The 13903-nt window shown below is 44.0% G+C and overlaps 1 protein-coding gene across 6 annotated transcripts in view; it reads left to right on the top strand.

Annotated features, from left to right (window-relative positions):
- The window catches only part of LOC126185168 (peripheral plasma membrane protein CASK), a 530963-nt gene that overhangs the window by 261762 nt on the left and 255298 nt on the right, over nucleotides 1-13903 (top strand). The gene's annotated exons all lie outside the window — the stretch shown is intronic.

Below are 13903 nucleotides of genomic sequence, written 5' to 3' on the forward strand. Positions count from 1 at the left end.
TATAGGATGTTGCTATTTGTAATGGTAGAGACAGGAGCTATTAAATTTGAAGCAATACCCTGCTATTGTTCACAAAGTAGCCTTCTTCTGCATGGTTGTGAAACAGAAATTTTCTTTCTGTCTTCTTGTATTTTTCTTAACCTTTCCACAACTAAAAAGAATAGTGCCACGTTAGTATGGCAAGTGATATCTGTCTTCAGGTAGATGAAAGTAATCTTCTGTTGCTTTAAAATGTCTTCTTGTAGAAACTAATATTGGCTCCTTGCGAAATAGAGTAAAAAATAAGAAATAATAATGATATAAACATACGATAGTTTTGTAAGTTTTGCTGGTTTTTTCCACGTTCTTGTGGCATGTTGTTTGGTACTAAGTAATGACTTAAATAAATTGATTCACATCTGCACCATACTTTTCAACATGTTACCGTATGTGTCAACATAATCTGTTTGTCCTCTTATCTTTGCGTGTTTGTATTCTATATACGCACAGTATTGTTCAGTTAGTGTATGGCGATGATTGATAATATAAGCAGCGGTGTGACCTAAAATCCTTGGCGGCATTTTGCTTCCTGCGGGGGTATCGTATTTTTTTCTGTTCTGGTTAATTCCATGATGTCGACGTTGTGCAGTACCGTGCGGTCAATTATCGCCAGTCTGCTTCGCATGTGTGCCGTGATCAGTCCGGCTGTACCACAGCTGAACATGTGAATTACGGCGTCCACGTGAACGCATATCGTACATGCGGGCGTGGGACTCATGTGGATGTGGTGGGGGTTCTCATTGGTTGGAACTTTGTCGTTGATGATTAGATACCATGTAGTTGATGGTTAGATACCATGTAGACTGGACGCGTGATGGCAGTATAGGCCTATGGATGTTTCGCCAGATGGTATTCCACTTAGCTTGGGGGCGTTTTTGAACGACTCTGTTCTCTCTACCATCTGTAGTGAGAAAACTATAGATTTTCGCGTTGGTGTGTGGTGGATGGATGTTGTCAGCTTGTCGTATGTAACGGAACTTGAAGTAGTGGAGTCTAATACGGCGAAAGGTTATTGATGACATAGCTTCATTAATTGATGGCGTTATACTGCATGGCCTCCATTTTAGCGTTAAGTCCTTAATTAAGCTCGGTGTGTCATTGGCGATACTTTTATGCATAAGGTTGATTAGTAAGGTCCGACGCTTATGTCTGGCACTGATGAAACCAATTCCCCATCGTGAGATTGGTAGGGTCATCGTTGCAAAGCTTATTTTGAAAATATGGCCTCTGAGGAGATACCAACAGAACGCTTTCTGTATGTTGTCTGCTATGTGATTTGAGACTGGTGGGATTGGGCCCAGGTAGTACATTCTGCTCGCTATACATATTCTGACTGTGTGTACTCTTTTGCGGGAGATCTAATTCCCTGTGAGAGTAAATGCATGTTATGGCTCTGATCTTGTGCAGCATGTCGTCCAGTTTTTTGTCGCCGTCACTTCTGGTACTGCACCCCAGTAGACTCCGATAAATTTTTGTTATGTCCTCGTTGCACACCAGTCGAGATGGCTAGCATCACCAATGCTTCTTACATGGAGCAACGTCGTCTTTATCTTGTTTAGTTTCGCACTGGTGACCATATTGAAGTCGTTGACGAGGTTCTTCTCTTCCGTCACATTTGCTATGGATCGTACTGCTAAACTGACGTAAGCAGATGCAACGCAAGCCACTTTCTACGTTCCGATGCTGATTCCAAGTGATCGCTAGGCTATGCGTTCAAGTAAGGGTCCTACCGCGATGGCGTACAACGCCATTGATAGGGGCAGCCTTGCCTGATAGATTTGCTAAGTACAGTTTTGTCGTACATGTGGCCAATAGTCAAGGTACGTGATGTGGCATAACAAATAAAGTGCTGCGATAGTTTGCTCAAACCTATCTTCGTCAGTACTTTATTAATCAGATATTCATGGTTTATGCGGTCATACATTTTTTCAAAGTCTAAAAATAGTAGCGCGCCAGGGTCTTTATTGTCCGCCAGAGTACAGATGACATCACATACATCACAGGCAGCTGATAGTGCACTGCGTCCAGTTATCGCACCATATTGGTGCTTTACTAGTATTTTATGTAACAACGGTTACATGTCGCTGTTTCACAGTACGTGTTACGATTTTAAAGACTGAGTTAAGTGAGGTGATAGGTCGCATTTCATGTATCCTTTTGCTGTTTCCTTTTTTGGGTAAAGACACAGTGAAGCCTTCTTTGAGTTCCTCTGGTGCAGATTCAAGCTGCCACAATTCATTAGCAAGTTGAGTTAATGTAGGGGACAAGATATTCGAATAGCTTTGATACAATTCCGCGCCGAGACCGCCAGATTTTCGTTTCGTGGCTCTGAACACTGCCTGTTTTTACATTGTCTTCGCTGAATGGGGCCTCGAGCGTATCACTGTCATCACGAGAAAATACGGAAACTATTTCATTGAAGTAATTTGGTTGCAAAGCGCGTCACTGATCTCCTGCCTGTCGTAAAGTTCTCTGTAGTTGTTATACATTTGTGATGAGATACCGCGTTGTCTTGTAACTTCAGTCCCCGTCCCATCAACAACCTCTTCAATTAGCTTCGCTTTTGACCCGGTGTCCTTTGGTTGGGATCGCATTTCATGCCTTCCATGTGTTTGCGATACAGGTTCGTAATTTTCGGCTTGTACGTCTGTATACGGCGATAAGCGTCATGAGCTGTGATGTCGGTGGCGTGGTATAGTTCACGGAGACATTCTGTGATAAGCGTAACTTTTTACTGTTGATATAATTTCGGTTTGGCTCTATGTTGCCACCATTCAGTAGTCGATCTTTATTGGTTTCTGGAGCGCTTTACTCCCATGCTCGTTGGATGACTGCATCCGGCTGTTTCTCTTGCAACACATTTGCAGCACACAGCAAGTCTGTGAGCGCACTGAGTTTTACGTCACTCTGAATTCTGTTACTGTTAATCGTTGTTACGTTGTACGTGAAAGTATCTGTCATTGAGAAGCAGATATAACTGGACCACTAAATGCCGCTCTGTCCATACATACACATTTACACACACATATCAATATAAAACTACGGTTGACCCTCATTTCTGTCCGTCATCCACCAAGGATCACTCGTTGGTATGTTTCGATTGTCGTCGGAGTCCATGGGCGGTAAAGTGGCAGTTGCCGACCGGACACTCCGCCCTAAAGCCGTCGGCAAACGGCCCGTGCATCCGAACGTTGATCGTTGAGCTTGCCGAGTTTCTGACGTTATAGCGTGGAATAGCACGTTGGGGAGTCTTGCCTAGGGTGCAGAGCAAAATCTAGCATGTCTGTTTGAACGTTGACCAATGAGATGGCAGAACGCCGCCTGCGTCATATGCACGCCCTCTCCCTTCGGTGCAGAACTATGGGGCGCCATATTGGCTTCTAGTTGAAGCCCGTTTGCGTATAAGCCGTTTCTGAGCACCAGCAAACTCGGGAGCTCTCGAAAACCTTCCGTTAATTTTAGTATGATTCAGTGTAATAAAATGACGAGAACCGTCATATTCGTGGTAAAAGAATTATTGTAGCTTGCGTATCATGAGAGTAGCCATTTGAAATCAACAGCATGTAGAGCATCCATTAAAAACCCATTGTTCTTGGCACAATTTGTTATAATTAAATTTCAGTTAGTGATATAACTACAATTAAAGTTTTCAGTCATTTAACAAGCTGTTTATGGTCACTAAATAATCGTGCACGCGGTAGCGCAATGAGTATCGTCACAGATTCGTGCTGGTGTACACGAGTGTTCGTGGTTTGCTTCCCACTGCACTCAACATTCTTTTTCCTAACCTTAGCGTTTTTGTTTAATGTAAGTACATACTATAATATTCGATATTATGTAAATACAAGTGCGCTCTATTGCAGGGGTGAGTTTGTTCGATTGGTTTAATCTACAGAACACCTTGCAGTACTTGAAGTAAGATATTTTGCCGTCTTATTCTTTTAAGTTTTGTAGGTCACCTACAGAGATTCTGTTACTGAGTAGGAACAGTGATCAAGTGAAAATGATGAAAGAACTTTTATCTTATGTGGAGAACTATTGTAAATTTGTATCGTACTATTTGTAATGGAACTTTTATAAGCCGATGTCCTTACTGACTGGGCGTGATACTTTTACCTAATAATATTTTCACGGATTTTTTATTTATGTTTACCACAGACAACAACCTGACTAGCATATGAAGAACGGAGGAAAGTACGTTTTAATAGAGCTGACGCAGGAATTTTACACCCGTTCATTTCGTAAACAGTGTGATTTACGAGCCAGATCCAGTCGACAATTGCCGTTTGAGCGTGTTACGATTGCATGTATCAGTCACGTTGGGGCCCACGTACCGTATGCACAAGTCGCATACGTTTTGAGCGTTCAGCAGGACGTTGAACTCGGCATGCTCAATGTTAGCGTTGACAGCGCGGTCCGTGTGCCGACGGCTTAAGGTGACCGGACGTGTTGCAGGCAGAACGAGTGTATGGTTGCCCCACGTAAACCACGAGAGCTTTGAAGCCACACAAATTGATAAAGGATGGTACGTCAGATCGTGAATCAGTTTAGACAGTTATCACACCATTATCGCCCGCATCTCGTGGTCGTGCGGTAGCGTTCTCGCTTCCCACGCCCGGGTTCCCGGGTTCGATTCCCGGCGGGGTCAGGGATTTTCTCTGCCTCGTGATGGCTGGGTGTTGTGTGCTGTCCTTAGGTTAGTTAGGTTTAAGTAGTTCTAAGTTCTAGGGGACTTATGATCACAGCAGTTGAGTCCCATAGTGCTCAGAGCCATTTGAACCATTTTGAACACCATTATCCACTTCGTAGTGGATGCTACCTCCCCTGGTCGGCAGTTGCTGTATACATGCAATCAAATTTAGAAATATTAATGATGCCAGATCAAATTAAACGTACGGATGTACTTTTACGGTTCTGAGACGTGTTGCAGTATAAGCAATGGTAACACGACTCACCTCGCCTATGTTTGCCTTGTACTCTGCTTCCCCGTTCGTCATGTTCATAATCCTTTGGCAGATTTCCTCGTTCCTCAATTTCACGGTTATACGTTACTCAGGAAGTCGTTTGTCATTCCAAAAAGGTGTTCTTCCGGTACTTTAAACGTTCCGAAGAACCGATCGTCAAATTCGTAAATTTTTGAACTCTCAATACCAAAATTGAAGCTGAACTTCAATGTATACTTTCGCGCTTGAGACTCCATTTCCCAGGAGCGCTGTGCAAACACAGACGATCACTACGGCGGCGCGGCGGCAGCTGCCCCTTTCATCGAACATTAGCAATTGTTATAACAATTTTACAGCAAGTGCAATGCAATCTGGTGACTAATAGTGCTATCACATCAACGTCTCCGCAATCCGGGGTTGCCTCGACACGTAGGCGTTTGAGCTCAGGAATAGTGAGCGTATATATATTTCATTTCAGGTGTGAGCAGAAATGTGGAGATATCCTCACGTCAATCGATCGAATATGAAACATCCCCTTTTGAAAATTATAAATTACTGTGCTGATTTTCAAACAGCTTATTCTGATCACTAATAAACTAACACACAATATTTTTAGCGCAATGCAATCTGACTTTCAATAATTCCTACAAAAGAATGGCCCTGACTAACAATAACCTATACCTTTCATGAATCACTTACCTCACAAAAATCTTCGTTACTCGAACAACTGCAATACAGCGAGCGGCAATACTGCCAGCTAAATAAAAGATTCTAACTACTGAAGGCACTAACTGCTGATAGGCATGGTTAGCAAATGAACGATTTTGGTAGAGAATAAACAATGTATTTACCTTAATAGTGTTCAAAAGTCATCATTATATATATAATCAGTTCATGACATCTGGTCTTACAAATTTCCTTTTTCTGACGGACACACGTCCGCACCGTCCTCTCTCAAAATTCTGCCATCTCTCTCCCCACACCCACCACTGCTGGAGGCTCACCTCAAACTGCGCAACGCAACCTCGCTGTTCACATCCAACTGCCTAACACTGCAATAGCGAATATTCCAAGAATGCCAACCAGCCGCAGATTGCACACAGCACAGTCAGTGATTTTCATACAGAGTGCTACGTGGCGTTACCAACATAAAAACCTAAACAGCCTACTTACAAATTTCCTCGAGCCTCACTGTGAACCACCACTGCATACGGTAGAACTTGGAGGTCAGAGGCTTGACCGCTATGTAGAGCAGGATAGGCGGCCATCTGTGGCAGACCAGACGACGGAGTTCAATGCTGGCGCAGGCACGTGTATTTCGGAGCGCGCCTTTCAGCGCACATTATTGAACGCTGGGCTCCGCAGCAGGCGCCTCTTCGTGTTCCCATGTTGACTCAACAACATCGTCAGTTACGCTTGCGGTGGGAACGGGATCATTGAGATTGCACCGTGGATCAGTGGAAACATGTCCCTGGTCGGATGAATCACGTTTCCTGTTCAACCCCGTCGAATATCGTGTCCCGTTGCGCCGTCATCCAGGCGAACGACTGCTCAAATCATCCGCCGCGCTACTGACTCAGGCCGGTGGGGCAGTGTTACCATGTACTATGGGGGACATTCCGTAGGACTTACCATGAGTAATGTGGTAGCAGTCGAAGATGTCATGAAAGCTGTGAACAACGTGAAAAATGTTGCGATCAGCTCGGCGGACTACTAACCGAAGGGGCTTGGGTTCGATTCCCGTCCGGGTCGGAGATTTTCTTCGCTCGGGAACTGGGTGTTGCGTTGTCCTTACGTTCGTATCGTCGCAATAGACATTCCAGTTCTGAGTTGGCTAAATGGGCACGTCCCGGAAGCCAATTCGCTACATTCCTTCATACTTGACGTCTTCCCCGACGTCAGTGGCACCTTCCAGCAGGAGTACTGTCCGTTTTCCATGGGTTGAGGAACACGACAGTGAACTCACATTGATGTCTTGGCCACTAAATTCCCCTGACCGGAACCCTGTGGAACACATCTGGGACGCTATCAGTCGTCAGCTCCGTTCCCAGAAACCACCGGCCCGTAATTTACTGGAACTGCGTGACCCGTGAATAGACATGTGGTACCACATACGTCCAGAAGAAACTCGTCGATTCATGCGAGGTAGAATCGCTGCTACATTGCATCCCACATATGGACCAGTACTCTGTTTAGCATGTGGTTATAATGTCTTAGCTCACGAGTGTAAATACAAAGTAAATTTTCAAGGAGTTAAAAAGAGAACTAGAGCCATAATAGCATATTGGTACTGTGTCTTCTTAGACGCTGCTAAGTAGTCTAATTGGACTAGTGGTCGAAAAACATCCCATTTCTCGGCTAGGGAAGACCTTCAGAGAATCGTAGGTAGGAAACTATTACTGGTCTCTGCTCCTTAACTCCTGTCTTCTGTAAAAGACAATAGTCGGGACTAGCTTTTTATTGAAGTGCTGCAGTGTTTGAGGACGTCCTTCGTTGTGCACATCGCCGACGGTGCTGACTTAATCATACATTCAGCATCCAGCTGATATTCCTGAGGTTCCTGCCTCATACATTTTCATTGCAACATGCCTGTGTGTATTTGCGTAGTTTTGGGACGCATGCTCGTATTTCAAAGTAGAATTTACATTGATGGTAATTTGCAGCACTTGCAGAATGAGGTTCGTGTTATCTGACGTATCTCTGCCAATGGTAATTAGGTTCCTCTGGTATCTCATCACCTTAATAGAGCATATACCGCGAACTGAATCTTTATAACTAAAGCACAGCGTTTGAACATTCTGTCCCATTACACTAAGTTTGGAAATTTGCTTATTGCAATCTGACAGAATGTGCATTACTCTTCCTTCAGTCATGTCGAATATGTCACGATAGAAATCATCAGTCGGTTAAACAGTATTTCTGTTTTCTATGTATTAAATGTTTCATGTCAGAATATTAATTACTCTCGTGTTGTGAAATAAATGAAATCCGGCCCGGGCTTAAGAAGATGCGGTTGGCAGATAATAAAGACTATAATAATGGTGATATAGGAATGTTGCACACGCAAGCCTGTTGTCGCAGACATATGGTTCCTCGCTAGTATTAAAACTCGCGTAGATGCAGCAAATTGTCAACTTAATTGCAAGGCGTTTGGTCTAGATGAAGATTGTTAGGCTTGACCTAAGCTTTCAGTGAAACTGTAAGTCGATTTCAGGCTTCACTAATCAACAGGACCGTTATGACCTCACACCTAAAAGCACGTTGGTGCACGTTTAATACTAAAAGCATTTTGTATTTGCATAGATTCTAATACAAATATCATCACACAAGTCGACAGTTCCTACGGACTACGAATAGACCGTTTGTGAACCACTAGCTGTTACTCGATGACATTTCAGATCTATTTGATACATCGAGCGAACGTGAGGCCAGGAGTTCAAGTGCAGTTTACTCTCTTGCTTCTCAGACAGCTGTAGAATGGTTTTGTAACGCTGCTGGAGAAATTGTCCTACCGGAATTTGCCAAGCCGCTAAAGAAGAAATTAGCCTTGATTGCAATTATACTAAGCCAACCATAGATCCCAGTTAGATCTAGGAAAATGCCCTCAAAAGCATGAAACTACCGTCTCTGATTTACGACAGTGTCTAATGAACGACTTGATCCAGTTATTTTGGACGTTTGTCGTGCGGGGTAGCCGCGTGGTCTGAGGCGTCTTGTCACGGTTCGCGTGGCTCCACCCGTCGGAGGTTCGAGTCCTCCCTCGGGCATGGGTGTGTGTGTTGTCCTTAGTGTAAGTTAGATTAAGTAGTGTGTAAGCTTAGGGACCGATGACCTCAGCAGTTTGGTCCCATAAGACCTTACAACAAATTTCCAAATTATTTTGGATGTTTCACTGCATATAACACAGATACCTCTTAACGCACCGATCACTGACTACAGAGCAGACTAGCTTTTGAATGTCACGTTCTCTGATGACTCATAGCCACCGAATCCCATGACTTGTGGTTGCTAACGGTATTTGTAAATGCTTCTCTCTTTCCAGTGATAGGGGCGTCAGAATGCTGCTGTCTCAGTGAATACCAACTCGCAACGTCTCCATTTTCTGCTCACGAAGTCGCCCAAAATCCTTTTATATATCTATCGAACCACGCTACTGACCTCCACTTGACCCATTTATGCTCTTAGCTAAGGTAGGCGAATGGTTGTGCAACAACACATGCGCCCGAAGTAGCGGGAGGCGCCAACATCCATTGCAGTAATGTAGGAGGTGGACAGAACAGTATGAACAAAAACCTAATATACGTTAGGGCCACCAATGAAACTACGACAACCCAAGTCCTGTTCTTATAGATGCTTATATATCCAGAATGATGGCCAATGGTGTTGAACGGTATATCCCTCAGTGAGCTATTCCAATGGCCTCAGACATCCGCCGATGCTGGAGGCGCATTTAGACGTGTTGGGTCCGTTAAGTAGAAGTGTTGGCGCGTCCGACTGCCATGGGGAAGATTCTTGTTGAATTCTGGTATAGCTAGGGATTTATCCCTGGTGTGAGAATTGGAACGGAGTGCCCACAGCCTCGAGAGGGCAGTTGAGGAGTTACTTGGCCGAGAAGCAGCGCCTCTGAGGTCTGGGAAGCGGACATCAGGGAGAGTGATGTGCGGAAACCACGTCCATCCATACCGCATCCAAACGACATGGCGGCCGGCCGGCACTGCATTTCCCGTGAGGATAGACGCATTGTTTCAGTCTTGTCTTCATCCACCGAATTATTGACATTTTTACCGATATAAGTGACAACATTGACATCTTATGGAATGCAGTCCCTGATGGGAACACTGGGAACGATTTCCAGGCCATTCAGTGAGCATTGTCACGTAGAATAGTTCAATGACCTCTAAGAGTTACTTTTCTTTCATTGTGGCCATAGGAGGTACTAACAACCACAGTATGACTGCTGAAAGCAGTCGCGAAATTCCCACCATACATCGCATGTGGGAGAAGACGTTCTGAAATCTCTGCTCTCCGTGACATTCTACGTAAGTAAACAGGCCGTACAATAGGGAACAGTAGAAACGATGACTCATCGGTCCATACTGCAGTTCCCCATCTCTCGCCTTTCCAATTTTGTGATCACTTGCGTTGTGATACGTTTCCTTTGCACTGATCTCGCGTGACTTACAAAAGATAAGGAGTAGTAGCAGTTATACCACGGCCGTTTTGTTTGCGTACAATCACCTCGACTCACACGATTAGTCCTATTATTTAGATGCACGATCAACATTCTCTTTTTTAGTAGTGGTCGTTCCATTATAGATCTTATACCATTCTTCATAAAGGTTTGTGGCGGTAGGTACTTCGCGTAGCGCTGTCATTTTCCTCGTCTTTGATGAACTCCTGATGATGCCTGGGAAGAACTATTGCCGGTAACCCTCTGTATTACCACGAATTTATCCAGTTTTTTGTGCATGGTCATTTCAAGGCACGTATGAGGGGAGAAATATCATTTTCTATGACTCTTCTTGTAGATTTCGTTCCCAGAACTTTAAAACAGTAGGCTAATGTTTTACGTGATGCACGACGCCCATCATGTAGGTCTGCCACTAGGGGGTGGGTGGGTGGTTTTGGGGAAGGAGACCAGACAGCGAGGTCATCGGTATCATCGGATTAGGGAAGGAAGGGGAAGGAAGTCGGCCATGCCCTTTGAAAGGAACCATCCCGGCATTTGCCTGGAGCGATTTAGGGAAATCACGGAAAACCTAAATCAGGATGGCCGGACGCGGGATTGAACCGTAGGTCTGCCACTAGACTTGCGTCAGTATCTCCGTAACACCCTAGCGCTTATTAAATGAATCGCGCCTTTTATTTCGCTCTTCCTGTATTTTTTGCATTAGTCTTACCCAGTAAAGCTTCAAGAATGCCGAACAGCACCCAGACAATCTGGCAAAAGAATGTTTCGTGAGCAACTTCTTTCGTTACAGTTTCTTAGGATTATTCCAATGACACTGTCATCTGATGTCCTACAAAGAGTTTCATGTCATCGGTCCATTCCAGATAGCTCCGGACGCATACTCCCAAGTGTTTTACGTTTCTTACTGTTTCCTGTGTTTGATTGTCAGTTAAGTAAAGGAATACTAACGGCCTTTTCCACCTATTGATGGCAGTGCGTTACATTTGTTTCTGTTGGAGTTAACTGCCAGTCGCTGCACGAAGCGTTGATTAGAGGATTTCCTGTATTCCGCAAAAATTTTATGGCGTTACGATGTCGAACAAGCAAAGCCATTTATTGCCAACATCCTTCCGAAGCTTAGAGCATTTTCCATGGGATCGTTGTTATTCTCTACATCATGAACGGTGGGTACCCGGGAAATTACTTTTACAGCTGACGAGTTTCCCTGTCAAGAAATTCATGTTGAGTTCTGTTTACGAAAAAGGCCTCAAACTCAGTCACAAAACTGTTCCTGTAATCATTAATTAAATGCTTTGCTCATTAGGAGACTGTGCGGATATGTATCGAACGTGTTGCGAGAGGCAAGAAGCACGGCAATAATTTGAACATCGCTGTCTGCTACATTACGAATCTCAAGAACGAGCTGAATTCATGTTTATTTCTACAGGACAGATTTTAGATCTCTGTAAATGAGAACATGAAACGAGTTTCACCATTATACAACAGACTGACGTCAACAAATCAGGCCTATTCGTATGCCTGCCTGTCCGAGAACTTTTTCCAAAGAGGAATGACTTGTGGCTGCTTCTAGTCGCCTCCTCTCTCCAGCGGCCTACAGTGATAAGCAAAACGCGTTTTTTACACTGCTTTTGCGTTGACTTACCTGATATAACGTGAGTGGCTGTGTCAAGGAGCCGAAAACAAGATTGGAGAATCTCCGTACCAGGTAGAAGTACGTTTTATAGCACTGTTGTTCAAACAATCCAATCCGAATTACCTTATGATTTTCGTTCATACATCTCCGCCATCTTGCCATTTTAGTGCCCGCCAGTCCTTTTCTTTCATCCTCTTTTATGTACTTTCTAGTATGGTAAAAAAAACAAATAGGTTAAATATATTTCAATTTTTTTCAATTTTAATCTGATAATTATATATATATATATATATATATATATATATATATATATATATATATATATATATATAGTGTTTCACACTAGAATGTCGTGTTCCCAGTTTCGCACAGCTTTGCCACAGGAAACACGAAAGCGGTCGAAGACGCCAGTCTTCTGGTCGGCTCCTGATCGTTGTAACGTAGTATTAGCACTGTATTCAGGTCTTCGTCATTAATGTTGTTACTCCATTCCTGCCGCACAGCATCTTGTAGGGAGTGATAAGATGCTGTGTCTAGTTTTCCGATGTTGAATAGTTGGTGGTACAACCATTGTTGTTCCTGTCAGGTCGTACACTCATTTCAGTTGATTGCGGCGAATAAAACTGAATGTTGTGAATTACTCGAGTATCAAACTGTGGTGGTTCATTTACTGGATTAAAAGTCGGAAGATTGTGAGCTTGAGTGAAAAATACCGGTGGGTTGTACCGTTTCCTCTACATTTGGTTATTTCCTCTGTTCTGAGGTTCCAATTGCATCTGAAATTCTCGTTCATGCATTTGTTGTTTGTTTGGCGCCGATGTTTGAAATTGCTTATTATTCGGCTTGAATTTTCGCTGAATATTATTTGGGTTTGTATGTTGGTAGTATACGTCCTCGCTCCGCGCTAGATGCGTATCTTTACAGTTACGTAAATTATATAAAACAAATGTCTTTCAAAGTATAGGTTTCATCTCATAAGTTGATCATTTAATATACGGATAGGTGAATGCCTTCCATGTACTCACAGCTTTCATACGACGGAAATCCCGATAAAATTACAACTTGTTCTTCCCTCACCTATTTTGCTCTGCCTCTCTGTTTTGCCCTTCCCGGTATTTTGCCTGTCACAAAAAAGCGCCCCGAGAAACAGCGGCCAGGGTACGCGCCTTAGGTACCATACTCCATTTACGCTGTAGCTACCCTTAGAAGGTTTACGATTGCTGTCACAGTGACACCAGTTCATCAGGCATTGACTGACGGTGTTTTGAAACGTGGTTTCTGACGGTATGACTGCAGTACAGTGCTGCAGCAGTAGCACACTGTAGAGGACACTGCCAGGGGTGTGAACGATCACCAAAAAACACAAGGCGGCATGAATCCCTAACACGCATACACTGAGATGACAAAAGTTGTACGATAGCGAAATGCACATATACAGACTGCGGCAGTATCGCGTGCACCAGTTATAAAAAGCAGTGCATTGGCGGAGCTGTCATTTGTTCTCAGGTGATTCATGTAAAAAGATTTCCGAAGAGGTTGTGGCAGCAAGGCGGGAATTAACAGGCTTGGAACGCGGGTGGTAGTTGCAGCTAGAAGCATGGGACATTCATATCGGAAATCGTTAGGAAATTCAATAATCCGAATCCACAGTGTCATTAGTGTGCCGAAATACCAAATTTCAGGCGTTACCTCTCACCAAGGACTGCACAGTAGCCGACGGTCTTCACGTAACGACCGAGAGCAGCGTTGACGTGAAAACCGTGCGGCCTGGTCAGATGACTCCTGATCTCAGTTGGTAAGAACTGACTGTAGGGTTCGAGTGTGGTGCAAACGCCACGAAGCCATCGACCCAGGTCGTCAGCAAGGCACTGTGCAAGCTGGTGGGGCCTCTATATTGCTGCGGGCTGTATTTACATGGAATGAACTGGATCCTCTGGTCCAAGTGAACCGATCATTGACTGGAAATGGTCATGGTGGACTAGTTTGAGACCATTTGCAGCCAATCACGGAATTAATGTTCCCAAACAACGACGGAATTTTTATGCAGTACAGTGTGCCAAAATTGTTCGCCATTAGTTTGAAGAACATTCTGGGTAA

The sequence above is a fragment of the Schistocerca cancellata genome, chromosome 1 (genome assembly GCF_023864275.1).
Source record: "Schistocerca cancellata isolate TAMUIC-IGC-003103 chromosome 1, iqSchCanc2.1, whole genome shotgun sequence".
In the NCBI taxonomy this organism is placed as follows: domain Eukaryota; kingdom Metazoa; phylum Arthropoda; class Insecta; order Orthoptera; family Acrididae; genus Schistocerca; species Schistocerca cancellata.